At 31.9% G+C, this 19,493-nt stretch overlaps 1 long non-coding RNA gene across 1 annotated transcript; it reads right to left on the bottom strand.

Moving 5' to 3' along the window:
- Positions 1-7,326: 7,326 nt before the first annotated feature.
- On the bottom strand, positions 7,327-9,985 carry LOC135149122 (uncharacterized). The gene is made up of 3 exons (XR_010287237.1): positions 9,385-9,985; positions 8,334-8,418; positions 7,327-7,687 (listed from the first exon to the last, which is right to left on the bottom strand). It is a non-coding gene; the product is annotated as an uncharacterized LOC135149122 (long non-coding RNA).
- Between the last annotated feature and the right edge of the window lie 9,508 nt (positions 9,986-19,493).

Raw genomic sequence — 19,493 nt, 5'->3', positions numbered from 1 at the left:
CTTCGAAGTTCTGATTGCATGACACAATCCTGACTAGATTTTCTCACCCTTTGGAAGTGCAGGATCATCTCTGAAGGTCACAATTCCAGCTTGATCCAAAGCATAGTAAAGATTCGAGATGAAATTTCTGCGAGTGTCCTTACCATAAAAGCTCAAGAAGACATCCCATAGAGGCGATTCCTATGTTTTGTTGACGATTCCTATGTTTCTAGAAGCTACTGACCGATAATACCTCGACAGTATAAATGATAGACCTCATAAGCTAACTATGCTTTCTCTTTAAATTGGAGAAGAGCAAACCGAGAATGATCCCCAAGGAGAAGAAGGACTACACTACAGAGTGATAGGTTGCAAAACTGCCAAAGAAATCTAGGATGTTCTAGAAGTGAGATGCGAGAGTAATAAAGAAAAAGAGGATGACCATACACTTTGACAAGTAGGATGATTTGGAAGACTCCAACCGCAAGTTCCTGTTAGCATTGCGTGACAAGTAGGATCTAATAGCCACCATCATCCGACACAATTATGAACTTGATGATATGTCTTCAGATGAAATATATGAAATACTCAAAACTCATGAGCTTGAGATAGAGCAAAGGAACAAGATACATGATAGTAAGTTTAAATCAATCGCCTTGAAGGTTGAGGAGAAAGCACCCAAGGAAGTTGTTGTATAAAGGAGTCACTCAAAAAGAGAGGCTCTAATCACAAAGTTTGATAATGAGTCATCAAACTCCGATGATGACTCAAACTCTGATAATTTCACAGATTTTGAAGAAGATGTGTGTGGGTTCTTCAGTTTTAGTTTTGATTGCGTGAAGATTTAAGCACTTTGGTTTTCTGTATTTGTAGTGAAAAATTATTTTTAAAATGCTATTTCTCTTTGAATTTATGAAGATAATATAATTTATTCAATTACAGGGTACTAGTATTGAAATAGCTTGAATGGATCGCGACATCTCGAGATACCATGGTGATGATGAAGACCTAGACGAAGAAGGAGAGCAATATCCCTTGTAATAGCTACAAGGTTTATGAGGGACGAACTCCTCTTTTGAGGCTAACTTTTTGAAACTCATTTTGACTTTTAAGACTAAGATGCACAAGTATAAATGTGCATATAATGTTGTAAGTCGTTAGCCTAACCTTCGTGAATTAATTTCTAACTGTTGTAGTGATTAATTTTGCAGCGTAAAACTTTTACTATCACTTATTAGAATGGTGTATAATCAAGTTTGTTTATAAACGTTTATCTAATTTATGTTTACATCAGATTGTAAATTAAAGTATATTTTGATAGGGTTATTGCGATTAGATTGGATTGGGTTATTTTGATTTGGTTAGAGATGGGATAGCATATATATATACAATTGGATCATGGCATAATTTTTTTGGTAATATTCTTGATAAATTTGGCTATTTTCGGTCGCATTCAACTTATTATATTTGAACGAAAACAGTCAAATATATAAACTTGACTACCCGAAATCAGTCAAAATTATAAATTTGACTACAAATATCAGTCGAAATTATAAAATTGACTAATTAAAATTAGTGGTTAAATTTATAAATATGCCTAAACACAAGTAGTCAATAAAATAAAATTCACCGATATGGTCAAATTAAATTAAAAAAAGGCGGGAGATTTGAATTTTCAGGAAAATTTAAAATTTGAAAACAATAGTCAGAAGTGATAGAAAACGGTCAAACGTAATCGGTCAAATTTAGCTAATTTTGATCGGAGAAGCTAAAGTTCACTAAGTTATGACTGACTGTATATTCCAGTCGAATTTAGTTAAATTTGACCGCATTTGATCAAATTTAAATAAATTGATCATCGAAAAATGTGAAAATGTTTGGAATTAATTCGACGAAAAACTGTCGAAATTATAATTTCGACTGAATTCCACAATTAAGCGACTTAATTGTGATGGATGCTTGCTGGGTTTATTAAGCGGTTTTTGTAAAATTTTCTATCTTTTTCTAGTTTATGCTATTATTTTTGACCGATGTTGTAGAAATTAGTGCACCATATTTTACGGGATATAGTTTAATATTTCGACAGAAGTTGTAGAACCTAAAGGACCATTTTTGACAGGATATGGTTTAATATTTTTGAGAGAATGTTGTCAAATTTAGAAAAAAAGGCGGGGAAAAGTCAAAATTTAAATTATTGTTAAAGGTAATGAGTTTAACGATATATTATTGAAAATATTTAGATGAGTGAGAAAATTTAAATATTCAAAAAATTTGGCTATTAGTTTGAATTTTTGCCCAAAATTTAAAATTTTAAGTCAAATGTTCGGGTGATTTAATTTCGACAATAAACTGTTGAAATTAAACTGCCGAAAATACCTATATCCGATAGTATGGCTAATTTCGACGCCCTTAATTTTGATTCTTTCAAAAATAGCATGTTCGATTGTCGAAAATAACTAATTTTGTCAGAATTTTTCTGTCAATTAAATTACATGAGTTATGTGAAATCTCATCATACAAAATTATATCCACTCCATTTTTTTTAATATTCACTAAGTCTATTCTATTCCATTCCATTTATCATTAGAGTTTGGCTTGACAGTCCAACAGGCTAGAAATGTGACTTCTAAAATGAAAATCGAGTTGTTTCATCTTCTATACGATCACAATTAGGTGATGTGCTGATCTCATAACAGTGGGCCGAATAATTACTAGTTTAAGAATATAGTCAGTATTTATCTCTAATTAGAGGATTACTATCTCATGTATTCATTACGACTGAAACAATATACATTTATATGAAGTGACAAAAAGTTTTTAAATATATTATATTCTACCCGTATTAGTCGCCTTTATTATTTTCTACCATCTATCGTTGAAATCACTTAAAACGAATTTGAACTTATCATTTCTAAAAAGGTAGTAAAATTTCCGCCAAATACTTAAATTCTATAGATGTATATTCCACTATTCCCAGTTGAATGTAACGACATCCACGAAGTTTCCGTCCTCGTCTTAGCTAGTGGGTTGCAGTTTTTAATTCGACCGAGCTTCGGCGAATATATATATAACTGAACCACAATGTGAATTTTAATCCCTAATATTTAGGTCACAACACAAAAATGGAATTAGAGAAAATGATATCCGACTATTTAAACATAAATTTCAATATTAAACTCATCCCAAAATGAACATTAAAAAGACATTCAAGCCTCTATTGGTACACTGCATATAATGCAGAAATAATATAAATTTTCAAACCACATTGAGGGAAATGTTGCAGAAACGGCCATTCAAATATTCAGCAAAAGGAAGTTGAGACTAATGTTTTCCTAAGAGGCGAACATTTTTCTTGAAAGCATCCCCATTACTTTCTATTGCTTCTACTCTTTAGAAACATAGTTGAGAGCACCGGATTTCAACTTATATCCTCTATTCCCTGTGAAAAAGCAGCAAAACTAATAATAGTCAATAATACAGAAAATACGAAAAGAGAAACTCGGATTTGATTCACAGAACAGATAACATTGGGCAACATATTTTACCACACAAGTACAAAGGTAAAATGAGTCGCTAGAAATAACCATCCCACGTTTACCATTAAGGGAAGAATCTTTACTAACAAATAAACCTAGCAGATCGACTATGCTGAATTGCTGATCAACAGATATATTAGGTAATAAGTAAACTTAGTAAACAAGTAGCAAATTCAGCTACTTCATATATGGACCAGATATGAGACCACAAAATAGGTGTGCATATATCAGATCGCATGATAATTCAGTCACTAAATTTTCTGTCATCGGTAGTAGTTGTTCCAATGGGGATGTTAAGCACATCGGTGTTTTTCAGCTGCCCTTGTCTTGTAATTAACTGAATTGTTGATAGAATGAACAGTTTTAAGACGACATAAATGTTTTTTTAAAAGAAGGAAGATTGACTCCATTAAACTGTGCAGTACAGCGTATTGCCTTGTCTAGGTCCTTCCAGTATACAGAGTTAAGAAATGCCTTACACGTCCTAAAATTACCATACACATCAAGGAAGAATATTAACATGTCTATTCCCATATGCACACCCAACACAAACTCGAGTATACAAACCGCAATAATAAAATGCAAATCAAGATTAGTAGAACAGCTAAATTAATTATACATTGAAACAACTATATTGTAACTAAACTTTAAGCGCTAAACTATATATAATAATATACTTACAAATGATGTAGGCTTGCAATCAGTGGATATGCAGGAACAAATGGAGGTCCAGCAGAAATACTCCTAATATCATCCTTCCATTGGAGCTCAGATAGCAGCACCTCAACCTTCTTACTCTTGAAATTATACGAAACAACTGTGCCCAAAACATTTGCAATAAGAGCTGAGTCTTCATCCCGTTCTCCCCTAAGAACACCTAATATCGATTGGGTGGAGTGACACATCTGATTTCCCCCATTCACATTAACCTGTGGGAATGAAGATATCAGACGATCAATATGAACCCAGTGCTTGATATTCCACTTCATATTAACCAGGTTCAGCTCGTACACATTCAAAATTTTTGCTGTATTATCTCGGACACCTGCAAGGTACAAGTGTCCACAAGATTCTCCAAAATGCCGGAAGTGTGAACCACGAGCCTGTGGAGGCAAAGCGATTTGGGTCAATTTCTCAGCATCGATATCAAAACGATAGCAAGATAGCCTGTTTACCCGGATCCAATAAAATGCACCATTGCAATACTCACCCCTGGCAAATTCCAGCCCAGTTCCAACCACAGAAACACTGGTATCTACCCATTGACCAGTTTCTGAACTGAATTTTAAAAATTTAGACGCTAGTCGGCGTCGGGATGGACAAATAACCACTTGCACACATATAACTTTGAAATGGGGTGATACCAAAGGGTCAAACGCCAAACAACAAGTAGCAACATGACTATAATTTTAAGCATTTAATTTGGGCAGAGGTACTAACTTTAGTTGATTTGTAACTAAATTACGAACACAATAGAAATTAAGAGCATAAAGAGCATTGAATCTAAATAAAGACAATCCATTACAAGACTATACCATCCGCATCAACTTAATTGGAGCATGATCAGGTATTTCAACTGTATCTGAACAAGAAGGAATTTTACGCCCTAATTCATCAACAGAGATTGAATGAACTGTATTATCCCGATAACAGACAGGCCTGTATAAGTAGAGTCCAGAGGGGATGCGAGAACTAGGGTTTTCAACAGTGTGGCGGCGGCCGAAGTGGGCATCGGAGATAAGGGCACACCATTGTTTTGATACCGATTTGAATCGGGTCAGTGATCTGACAGGGAGACGGGGAAAGATAAGATCCAGTAAGCTATCGTTGCCCCCGATCAATTCTGCTGATGGTGAACATAATTTTTGAGATTTAGGGTTCTTCCTAGTTACCATTTCTTGTCAGGCGGCGCTTTAGCAAAATGAAATGAAATGTGGTTATTTTGTTTATACAAGCTAAGTTTGTTGTTTTGTTTATTGTGTCCAATAAATTTTGTGAAAAACATGGGTACTTGCTTATTATTTGAGAGTACTACATAGTGCAAAATGGACGATAGTTGTAACTTCATTGTAGTTGAGTTTCTATTCATGTCATCATTACCACGATCATTTCGTTTTTATCGTAATCTTGTAAAGGGCCGTGAATGAATGAAATTTTGTATTAATATGAATTATGTTAATAATATCAAGATGAACTTCATATTTATCTGAATTCTAAAACATGATAGGAAATTGTACAGATTTGTTTGTAAATCAAATAATTTGATTTTCAAAAATTAAAAGAAATAGTTTGTTTTGTGATATAGTTTTGTCGGTGGAATAATCATTACATTACAAAATTATAATCAATATAAAAGTCTTTCATAGTAGTATAATAATAATGATTAAATTAAAAAATATATGATGATAAACAAATTTCGGTATTTTGGTATTACTCCTTATCTATTTGAATTCTGAAACATGATAGAAATTTTATAAAGAATTAAATTATTTGAGTTTAAAAAATTAAAACAAATAGGTTTGTTGATGATGATTATGTCTGTTGATGAAATTTATGAGCTTGATATAGAGCTAAGGAGCAAGATACATGGTGGTAAGTTTAAATCAACCACCTTGAAGGTTAAGGAGAAAGCACCCAAGGAAGTTGTTGTAAAGAGGAGTCACTCAAAAAGAAAGGCTCTAATCACAAAGTTTGATAATGAGTCATCAAACTCTGATGATGGCTCAAACTCTGATAATTTCGAAGACTATAAAGAAGATTTGTGTAGTTTCTTCGGTTTTAGTTTGGGTTAATAAGGAAGTTTGGGTCGCGAACAGAAAGTGTGGCAACAGAAGAGGAAGTGGCAAGATAGTTGGGACTTGGGAGTAACTGCAGTAACGGTAATAACAAAGAAGGAAGATGGGAAGAACAGCTGCTGAATCCTTGTGCCATAGCTGTCACGGCAGGAAATCTGAACCGTGTTCAGCACCTACTCTATGTCCAAGCACTCACCAGGCATCTATCTCCTTCTCACCAGGGGCGGACCCAGACATCAAAACACACCCGGGCTGGCTGTTCAGTGATCATCATCCATTGGCTAGTGCTAATTTAAGAAACTGTAAAAAAAACTTTCCATATTTCATTTGTAGTTATTATATACACTACAACAAAACTGGCATCAGACAACGGTTTTTGCCCGTTGTCTGATGCCAAAGAAAACCGTGGTCTATTGAGGTGCCGTCTGATACGCACCTCAGACAACGGTACCGACCGTTGTGTGAGAAAAAGAAGGACAACTGTTTATATTTTAGGGCGTGTTGTGCCTGACCCAGAAACAACAACATGTTTTTTAAAAAAAGTGTTGTTATAAGGGTTTCACAACAATAGTCTTATTTTGGATTTGTGTTGTTAGTAGCAATACAGACAACAGTTTATGTAGTTAGCTACCCTTGTTGATAAGAGTCTCCGACAAGTGTATTTATATAAAAGAAGCTCATGTTTTGGTATGTTGTACAACGGGTTTATATTACAGATACACTTGTGTAAGAATCGTTATAACAATAGTTTAGAAACTGAAACTATTGTGTGACAGCTCTTATACAACGGTTTTTGTCACAAATGCTCGAATAACATGGATTTAGACAATGGTTTATTACTACTATTACTTATTTGTATATGTCTTAGACAACGATTTTATTCTTAAAATTGTGTTGTTTGTAGGGCTTAGGACAACTGTTTCTTTTTCTTTTTCTTTTGTATTTAGTTATGTCAGACAATGGTTTTACATAACCTAATTAAACTATGCTGAAGAATATAATTAACAAGCCATAAATTAGTAACAAAAGTTTTCATTATCAACTATAGTAACAACATACAATCACATATACCACGCACAAATCAGCTACTATACAATCTATTTCATTGCCCAATACGTAAGGACTACTTGACTTCTTACAAATTCCATGATCACCCCATGTTTTGGGAGTACACTTGCCAAATACGTTCCTTGGACATTTCTGCTGGTTAGTTAACTTGTCATTGACATGATGTACAATTAATAAGGCTGCACCTAACATGTCAAGAGAAGCTACACTGCTGATGCTAGCCCGACGTTTACCAGCTTCGGAAATCTTTTAGCAGTTTGCTCGCAAAATTAATAATGTCTGCAATAGGGACCAAACTAAGACTCCTGCCTGCAAACACACAGGGCATATATAAATTTAAAAGGGATCAGAGTGTGAGATAAATACTACTTCAGTTTCTACACCTAATTGATAGTTAAAGACAGTGGGTTTTGGGCACACAAAACGTAAACACGTAAAGAAGTATGATAATCCTCAAAAAAATTATATGAGTGAAAATCCTTTAAACAGAATTCCACATGTTTAAAGGATCTTTTAAAAAGATACAAAAGAAAACATAAGCCAGAACATGTAAAAATGTGAACATCTAACAGACTATCAATTCGGAAACAACCTCCTATCCCAACAGACCAATATAAAAATACAAAATGTAACACAACATATATATATTCCAAAACAAATTTAAAAACACTGATTGCTTCCTCGCTAAAGAAGATCACTTTAAGACATTCCAACTTAAAATGATCATTTCCCTTGCAAAGATTTGAAGGCATATATCTCGTATTATTAGTGAGAGAACCTGGAATGTTGTGTTAGTCATTCACTAATAATAGTTGAAAAACTCTACACACAAAGAATAAAAGAATATAGGCAGCAAAGCAACTGGACACACAAACTGACTAGCATTTACATGTAGCTTTTTGAACATTTACATGTAACCACTGACTGGCAGTTTAAAACCAAACAAACCACTAACCTTAACAAAATCACATGCCTGATCTGCTTCTATCATCTCCCTGTAATTGAGCATCACATCACAGATCAGAGATTAAATCCAAAACCTGCAGAAGACAAAGAAGGCCAACTTATAAACTAAAGCATTCCGACTTTTTGTGCATAGTATAAGGTCACTAAACTATATATCTACACAAATATATTTCGAACTACTTGTAAATATACCAATCCTGTAATGCAATACTCAGCATCATACAAGATTTATGAACTAAAAATTATATTTGAGAGTCAAGTTTCCTGGAGAGTCTTTCTCTGTGTACATGAGTTCCAATTTCAAGCAACAAATTCATTAACAAACCTCAACAAAACATTCATAATTCTTGCAACAAGAACTGCATTGCATATCTACATGAAAGGTAAGTAACTAATGGGTAAACTTATTGGCATTGCTGAAAATAACAATCGGTAGGAAGCTTATTGACTAAGGTACACATCTCATAAAATTAGAGACTCGTTAATTGGGATATCATCTTTAAACATTTTATTGTAATAATAGATAACCCCATACCATATATCTAACAATGAAGAGAAACAAATGTGATTCAACTCATACAGATCAAACTTGTCATGGCAAGCCAGAGTAACATGTTACATAGGGAAATAAGGTGCTTTACATGTAAAATCAGGGCCAAATAAAAAGCAAAAGATAATAGGAATATAGAATCCACAATAAATCACTTCTTTTACTCAAAGCCAAGTTATTAGTTAGCAAAACCAGGTGCTTTACATGTAAAATCAGGGCCAAATAAAAAGCAAAGGATAATAGAAATATAGAATCTATAGTAAATTACTTCTTTTACTCAAAGATGAAGAAACTCTAAAAGGCCTAATCATCTTCTTGGAATGTAACAAAAACACCCAGAAAACATTAATATAACAGTCGGCACCATCAGCATAGAAGATACCATTCTCCACTGGTCAGCGCCATATATGTGAAAAAATAGTGAACTAATATTGTATAAACATTCTAAATAGAAGAACCTCACAAGGTATATATGAAAGTACAAACTTACATGATGCACCTTATTGCAAACAAATCAACTTGAGATCATAGAGCTCGCACAGAACTAAAACAGGAAAGAACAAAAGCATCAGATCTTCTAGTTTCTACAAAACCAAAAATATCAGCACATAAATACTATATATAAATCGAAATATCTAAAATAAATCAACTAAACCCCCAAAATACAAACCCATTTATCTTGATTGCAAGCCCCAATTATAAGCCCTAATCTTAAGAAATTGTAAAAACCCTAAACACACACAAAAATGGAGATGTACAAAGCAAATCGACACAAATAAGATAAATTAGAAGAAGTTATTAGTAATTAAAAGCAATTTGAAGAAAACCCATGAGATTAAACCGTTGATTAATCCAACATCAAGATGAATATCCATATGTGAGCTGAGAATCGGGATGAAGCGACCAGTGAGAACGGTGATGAAGAGCTGTGATGTGTGATATTTGTGAAGTGAGCAGAGGATCTGGGGTGTGAGGGTGAGGTGAATCAGAGGGAGTTAGTGAAATTTTGGGGGGAGCTGAAAAGAGTTGGTGAAATTTTGGGGGGAACTGAAAATTTTTGGGGCTTAAGAGTCTCTGTGCGGCAGAAATTTGTACAGCTTTCTTTCCACCTCTGTAAACAACTTATTTTATTTCATATAATTTTTTGTTTATTATATATATAATATTAATAACTTAAAATTATTATAAAAAATAATATTTATTTACATATATACGTAATATAATAAAATTATGTAATATTATTAAATATTACATATTGTATACTTAAATTCAAATTAATTGAAATTAGCATATTTTAAGAGCCAAATATAATAGTAATATAAATAATTGAATATTTTTGTGGTTACTAATTGTTGTTTTGGGGGGAATAACCCGGCTCGTTTTTTCACCTAGATAGATGTGCTAATTTTGTTTTGATTAAATATTTTTATATTTATTATGTATGTTTTCTAACAATACCAATCAAACATAAATTTTGTATAATAAATTTTCATTTTTAAGACTTAAAAATTCTCATTTCCTTGATCAATTCTTGTTTTTGTACTCTTTGTCTTAACAAGTGTATTGTTCATAATTTGTACTATGTAAATATATATTGTTCATAATTTGTACTATGAAGGTAATTTTGTAGTTCAAATGTGAGTATTAGTATGTGTTTTATGTTTACAATTTCGAAAGTACTGAATAGAATTTTTGTTATGTATACGACTAGTTCTGTATTAATTTATAAATAATTTTTTCGCTGATCTAACCGTACGGATGTCGACAACTAAAAATATTAGTCATATATAAAAAAATTCAAATTTTTTTATGTTTATTTTGTATGTTTTTTTAACAATACCAGTCAAACGTAAATTTTGTCTTATTGTAAAAAGGTAATTTTTGTCCTGTAGTGCCTAACAGACAACGGTTTTTATACGCATCTATGTTGTGTCATTGAAACTGACACAACTGTTACGGAAGTTATACTGTTGTAAGAGAATCCATTATCTAAAATAGGCTCAAACAACTGTTTGGGGAAAACCTGTTGTATAAAAATAGTGTAGACAACGGTTTATGAGAAGGAAACCGATGTATAATAAATTTTAATTTTTAAGACTTAAAAATTCGCATTTCCTTGATCAATTCTTATTTTTGTACTCTTTGTCTTAACAAGTATATTTATATTATGCATATATGTAAATATATATTGTTCATAATTTGTATTATGAAGATAATTTTGTAGTTCAAATGTGATTATTAGTATGTGTTTTATGTTTACAATTTCGAAAGTACTGAATAGAATCTTTGTTATGTATACGACTAGCTCTGTATTAATTTATAAATAATTTTTTCGCTGATCTAACCGTACGGATGTCGACAACTAACAATATTAGTCATATATAAAAAATTCAAATTTTTTTTATGTTTATTTTGTATGTTTTTTTAACATTACTAGTCAAACGTAAATTTTGTCTTATTGTAAAAAGGTAATTTTTGTCCTGTAGTGCCTAACAGACAACGGTTTTTATACGCATCTATGTTGTGTCATTGAAACTGACACAACTGTTATGGAAGTTATACCGTTGTAAGAGAATCCATTATCAAAAATAGGCTCAAACAACTGTTCGGGGAAAACCCATTGTATAAAAATAGTGTAGACAACGGTTGATGAGAAGAAAACCGTTGTATAATAAGTTTTCATTTTTATGAGTTAAAAATTCGCATTTCCTTGATCAATTCTTTTTTTTTGTACTATTTGTCTTAATAAATATATTTATATTATGCATATATGCAAATATGTATTGTTCATTTGTAATACTAAGTCAATTTTGTAGTTCGAATGTGAGTATTAGTATGTGTTTTATGTTCACAATTTAGAAAGTACTGGATAGAATCATTGTTATGTATAAGATTAGCTTCATATTAATTTATAAATATTTTTTTCGTTCATCTAACCGTACGGATGTCGAGAACTAACAATATTAGTCATGCATAAAAAAAATCAAAATTTTTTATGTTTATTTTGTATGTTTTTTTAACAATACTAGTTAAACGTAAATTTTGTCTTATTGTATAAAGGTAAATTTTGTCTTGTAGTGTCTAACATACAACGGTTTTTATTCGCACCTATGTTGTATCATTGAAAATGACACAACCATTACGGAAGTTATACAGTTGTAAGATATTGCATTGTCTAAATTAGGATCAAACAACTCTTCGGGAAAAACCGTTGTATAAATACAGTGTAGACAACGGTTGATGAGAAGAAAACCGTTGTATAGTCAGTTTTCATTTTTATGAGTTAAAAATTCGCATTTCCTTGATCAATTCTTGATTTTATGCAAGAAAACCCTATGACTATGAAGAAATTGACTATTTTGTTATAATTTACGCTAGGACTTTTGAATGTTAGCACTCTCTTATGTATGTTTATTTTCTTAGAAGTCATTCAGTCAGACAATGTTTTATTAGTTAAAGACTTGTCTATAAGGTTTAGATACGATGCTATCTAAAACACTTGTATGTTAGAATCCCCGTCACACAACACTATATGGAACCCTTGTTTGAACTGCTCGTAAACAACACAACAGATAAAACACTTGTCTAATTACAACAACGGTTTCTTGAAATATTGTCTGAAATTTCTTCACACATCGGCTCTAAAAACAGTTGTCTGACGTGCATCATTACACAAGACCACAGTTAACAAAGTGTTGTCTGATTGAATTTACTAGACAACAGTTTTTTAACCGTTGTAGGTCGTAGGTGTTAGACAATAGTTTTTCGAGGACGAAAAGGAAGTGTTGTGTCTTAATTTCGGCCAACACTTTTTTCAGCGTCCGTTGTCTGATTAGTGTTGTCTGATGCCAGTTTTGTTGTAGTGATATTCTGATTATCTATATTTATAAAATTATTTTTATTTATTCAATTTCAAATTTATTTATTAATTAATTTTTAATTGGTAATTGATTTTTGACACACAATTTTAGATATTTTGTCTAAATAGTAAAATTAATTATTTGGGACCTATTTTTTTTTTTTTGTGAATTAAAATTTTGACACCAGATTTTTATTCAAAAGTTAAACTTCAAATAAAGAACAAAATATATTATGATCCATGTGTGATTAATTTATTTAACCTAGATAATTTAAGATGACATGATTTTATGATTAATTCTAAATACTTTTTAGAAAAGAATTAGTAAATCTTATACTTGCAAAATTCGGAGATAATTATAATTACATGATATCATATAAAAATTCAAGTTTTTGAGAATCATAATTAAAATTAGAAAAAACCTAATAAGTAGTAAATATAAATAAAACACAATTTAGAATCTTTATTTAGAAATAGAAATTTCATAACTAATAACAAATGTGTATATTAATATATGTAAAATGAATTATATAATAATTTAATTAAAAATTAGAGAACAAATACGTCCTAAATCAGAAGAGGAAAAGTTCAAAGGGATTTATAGTTACAGACTAAGACTTACAGTCTTTTGACACCAACAATAATAAAATATGTGTTCAACTGCAGATAATTCTTGTTTTTTTGTGAATCAAAAAAGTTTACTGGGCTAGCATGAAGGAACTGCCAAGGCTGAACTCTCCAAATCAAAGAAGTTAGTAACAAATCTGCTAGAAATTGAGAATGTTACCAGGGCTGGCACCAACCCTAGCCCCTTCTATGGTCCGCCCATGCTTCTCACAAGTCACACATATTCTGCTTCGACTACGACCATGAATTTCGCTTCTGCCAAACCCAGGCTTTTTAAAGAATCTTTGATCAATTTCAATGATATCAACTTATGGTTTACTATTCCCAACAACATTGCAAATTCTTCGATACTCCAAATACTCTCTCAACAATATTCCTCAAATACTCCGTTGGTTCGACTCACTGTGATTGCTCAGGTTGTACAATAACCAATCCTTAGACACTCCATTTGCTGGTGGTGCAGTGTATATGTTGGCGAGCTCATAAAACAAACCATTTTTTTCCAGATTGCTAGTAAAATGTCCTTCACTCGGTAGGCTATCTGAAAGTTTTGATCGATTACGGTGATGAATTGGAACGTTAACCCGTTAAAAACTTAACGGAGACTGACGGAGTGGCCTATTTGTAAGTTTTTAATGGTACAATTAGTTGACTGAAAACTTTTTTGACTCGGTAGGCCAACTAAAAATTTTGGTCCAGTAGAGTGATGAAATAGAGCATTAACCCGTTTTAGTTTGTATTGCGTGCTACAACAAAAACGGGTAAATTTGACCGCCAATTTTCGGTCATATTTAATTAAATTTGACAGCGCGTAGTCGAATTTAGCTAAATTTGACCGGAAAATGTTGGTCAGAGATAGCTTAGTGGAATTTAACATTTTCGGTCATATTTAATTAAATGTGACTGCTTAAATATAACCGGTTAAATATGACTTCTTAAATTTGACAGCCTAATTTGACTTCAATCGGCCATTTTTAGCTCTGATTTTTCACCTCCAATTTTTTTCGTCAAATTCAAATTTCCGGCTACATTTTAAATAAAAATTGTCATGACCTTTTTGTTCCTGTCATAATCCCACCTGTAAATATACCAGATGGGGCACTGACATTAATAATCTATACTACAAGTCAAAGCTATGTGCAAACTGATGTGCCAAGGTTGGTCACAGTTAATTAAACTATCAATCAATTGATGAGGAGGGTAACTAATAGTCGACAACCATACATTAGCAACACAAGGGCTTAACCATGCTGAAGCTGGTGAGGACGACCATATATTCTCGAGATGAGCCAAAGTCGAGCCCAGGACATGAGACAACGGAGGATAAACACTTAACTACGTGGGCTATCCAATCATGCTCTCATTCAAATACTCTTTCTAAATCTGCAGAAAAGTAATTCAAATGGCCCAGGTTCGCATATTATGCACTCTCAATTCTGGATGGCGGTTTATCAATTGAAATCTTTCATAAATATTTCAAAATTAGGATCTCTCTTTTTAACACTTAAAATTGGATAGGTTTCACAGCTGTATGATTTATCACCAGCGCAAATCCCTTTTGTATCTTGACACATGTTAAACTCGAGTACTATTTTACAGTTTTGGTGAACGTAATGAAATTACCATATGTACTTATGCTTTCAAACATGGATCAAACACTCTTATAATAAGCACCGCCAAAACTTAATTACGAAAAAATTGGTTGGTTATTTGTGGCCTATCATTCTCTTAGTATGCCTTGTTCTCGAGCAGACTCTTTAAGCTAGCTCCCATGAACGTGAAATTGAGCATGCATGGTTTCAAAATGGATCAAGAAATGATCTTTTTATAGACCAAAAGAGGAGAAGAGAGCATGGTTGGTTAGAGAGGAAGAGTAAAGTTGCGACCTTGTTAACGCTGGAGTTGAGATCAAGAGACATTGATTATTCACACCATGATCACCAAAACTTGTTTCAAGAAAATACATGTATGGATAATATATATGTAAATTATATGGACTTCTTATATACTTATTATCCATATTCATGTCAGCACAACCGGGGCTTAAACAAGTACCTATATAATCATCTTTACAAAAAAACAGTGGAGCATGATAAAAATTTCACACATCATTTAAAAATTTCAAATTAATAAAATGTAAATATGTGTTGTTTTAGACTTCTTATAAATCATAAAATTAATTAAGAAGAAATTTTATGAACAATTAAATACCCGACAAATCAATTGTAAAATATTTTTTTATCTCTTTTGGAAATCATAAATAACACAATAATTCTATTAAAATAAAATATCTTTTTTAAATTAATACATATCATAATTCTAACTAGCCTCACACAGAAAATTTACCGATTAGACTTCCAAAATAATTATAAATTAAAAAATTACAATTTTACTATACATAAGATACCCTAAAGTCAATTGCAATATTTTTTTTCAATCTCTTTGAAAATCAAAACAACATATTGATTTTACTAAAATAAAATATATCATTGTGAAATAAATACATATCATAACATGTCTTTGAGACTTTTTAAAAAAAAAATTCAAAAATCAAGATAAGATCAAATGTATATATAAAGTTTTATATCTAAATAACTATAGTGTATATAAGTATATTAAGAGGATAATAATATAATTCAATAAAAAAAATATAATTATAATAAATAATACTCCCTCTGTCCCCCTCATTTATTTACAGTTTTTTCATACTGCTCGACACGCATTTTAAGGCGCATATAAAACATAGTTCTACAACTTATTTTTAAATTTTTTCTTTTTTGTATAAAAATTTAAACACGAAATTTTTATTCAGAATAAAAAAAGTACAAAATCATAAAAATTATTTAAAAATGTGCTTGGCACGGCCCAGGGCCGGCTCAACACTAAGGCCATCTAAGGGGTCGCTTAGGCCCCCAACCTGAAAAGGGCCTCAAAATTTTATGAAAGTATATATATTGAAATAATAATATTTAAATTTTTGTTCGTAAATATGAAAAAAACAAAATATCTAAAACAAATATGAACCAGTGAACTTTAAAAAAATAATATATATATATATATATATATATATATATATAATATGAAATATTAATAAATATAAATAAGATTAACTTAAAAAGTGAGAATTAAATGAATCAAATGATTTTAAATTTTTTAGTCGCATGTGTATTAAGTACTTAATAAATGTAATAAAATTTATCATCTAAAATATATAATATTTATTTTTCACAAGTTTTACATTATTATAAATTATATGATTTCTACTTTTTATGTTATAGTACTTTTCTAATGTTTAATTAATTTAAATGTTACATTAATGTACAAATAAACCTAATAATAAATAAAAAAACAACATATAAAATGGTATATAAATTTTTGTGCGTAATTAATTTATAATAATCTAAAATATATACGGTTTTAAATAAAAAATATTTTTTATATAAAAAGGCCTCATTTTCAAGTCTGCTTAGGGCCTCAAATTTAGTTGAGCGGCCCTGCACGGCCCAAGCTAGTAATCTCTTAAAATATGACCGCGCCCTATCCATTTCACACAAAAAATTAGGGTTGAAACCATCTGCAGCGGCGGCTGAATACATTTCATATAAGAAGTTTTTCCCATTCAGAGCTCGAAGCCTGTATTGTGTAAGCTTTCTTGTGCTATTATAGTAATTGTTAACTGTTGGACTCAGAATCTTATATGTTTATATGGTACTTGCATGGCTACATGTAAATTACTTGTTTTTTACATTATGTGTTGGCATCCCCAATCTATGAACAAAAACTTGCAACTTTTTACATTTTGGAGAGAGAGTCTCGAAATTACTTGACGTTTTTTCAATTGGGACTGTGCGCCCTTCAAATCAGGCTTTTTGTTTTAAAGGTCCCAAATTACGAATTGATTGGCCAGAAAAGGTGGCCGAATTACTGTTCTATATATGACATAAGCAACTAAAGGCATCAATGTTGAAAAAAATTCAGAAAAGAAGATGCTGTAGGTGTATAATATTTGTCGAACTCGTGTTTAAGGGGATTTTTGATTGTTTTGCTCTTGAGTATTCTTATATTTCTAACGGGTTAAAACATATTCTCCATCATAGATGGTCTCCCTAAATATATTTTGGTAATTAATTTCAGATGTTTTCAAATTTTACTTTGTGCTGGATGCAGAGACAGGTTTCATAAAGGACTGGTGGGAGATATTCAGGTTGCAATTCTCTTTGAGACGGGAAAACGTAGCAGGAGGGAATCCACAATTCTCTGTAAAGATGGTTTCACTATTTGTTTAACTAACTTATAATATCATACTATGATATCTTAGTAATATCCAGTCTGTATAAAATATCCATAAAATTTGGTTAACTGCATGCATTCTCAGACATCTATGGATGATTTTCTAGCTATGCTAGCATCACAGGAAAAGCAAGAGGCAACCAGTTCCCATTCCAACATACTGAAATTACACACCTAGAGGGGGGGTGAATAGGTGTTATGGCTAATATGACCGATTTTTAATGTTACCGAATATTTATACTGTCACAGACAGCTTGCTGTTAATTATCAGAGTAAACAGTCAGCTAGCTAACAATGCAGATGCAATGCAAAACAAATATAATCAGTAAGCTAGCAACACAGAGAATTTTAGCCAGGTTCGACCCCTAACCCTAATGGTCTACGTCCTGGTCCCCTACCAACTGGTAAGAGATTATATTATTAATCAATAATGTCAACGATTACAATGATTCAATAATATAACTCCCTTTATCCCTTGTTCCTGTTATCAGCTTGCTGAAACCCCTGAACCACGAACCAAAAGCTCTCCAAGACCTATACTTCCCAAGTATACTCTTCTAGCTAACTAGTCCCCTTGTTCCCTTGTTTCACAAGCTCGATACACAGCAACAAAACATTACACTTTGAACAATACAATGTATGAGTGTAATACAACTGAAACTATGAACTCAATATAGATATATATCGAATATAAGTACTAGAGCTCAAGTAGAGATTTTTCAATGTAAGTGTGTTGTATTTCAGAAGCTTGAAGTGTGTTCTTGTTCTCTACTCAAAATAGAAACCACACTCAAGTTTATATATCATTATCCCAAACGGTCATAACTCAACAAACTATCCAACGTTCTTGGTTCAACAACCTCACGTTTAATTTGCTTGAATAATGAACGTTTGAATAATGTTATCTTTACTGAGTAAGAGCATAAAGTCGTTTGAAACAACTCAGTAAACGTTTATTTATAAACCATAATTTGAAATCAAATAGGATGTGTTTTTAGATAAGATCGAAATAGAGATAAACACTCCTATAAGTTAGGAATTCGTTTTTGTTTGAAATTCTGATTTAAAACTGAGCTCTAATATTTATATAAGTCATATATAAATATTAAAGTCCTTACAAATCGATTCCTAATAAATCTCCTTGCTTTTCGACTTTGATCCTTATCCATTTGTTATTCTGTTCACGCTGTAAGCTCGCTGATAAGCCTGAATGATAACCTGTAAGCTTGCTGACAGTTGAACATAACACTGAAACTCATTAAGCTGTTAGCACATTCATATATAACTTTGATAGCTCGCTAACAAGCACCAGTTTTCTGCTATTAGCTTGCTGGCAGTGTGATCATCAAAACACTAAGAGTATCAATCTCCCCCTTTTTGATGATTACACCATATTTAGGAAAAGTAATTAAACTCCCCCTGAATACAGCAATCTAATATCATTAAACTTAACATATATAACAGTTCAGCACAATTCAGCACATGAATCAAATATAACAAATATTTCATGCAAAGCAGTAGATATATCAAACCAAGTTATGCACACACAATTTCTAAACCAAATACTTGCATAGATAATAATAATCTGACCAGGATAAACCACCTGGATACAGATAAGCATCCAAAACAACTTAAACAAATTTAACTCAGGATAAACCACCTGAGAACCAAATTCAACAACTTAGTACTTAGTCTGAATCAAAACAAATAGAACCATAGAGCCATAAAGTTGAAGTTCCTAAATTTCTCCCCCTTAATCATCCAAAAGGTGAAAAATTTAAGCCTCGTCATCGTCCACAGACTTCTCCTTCGCAGAGCCCAAC

The sequence above is a fragment of the Daucus carota genome, chromosome 9 (genome assembly GCF_001625215.2).
Source record: "Daucus carota subsp. sativus chromosome 9, DH1 v3.0, whole genome shotgun sequence".
Lineage (NCBI taxonomy): Eukaryota > Viridiplantae > Streptophyta > Magnoliopsida > Apiales > Apiaceae > Daucus > Daucus carota.
The sequence above is the reverse complement of the archived record's forward strand: the minus strand, read 5'-3'. Positions and strand labels throughout refer to the sequence as shown.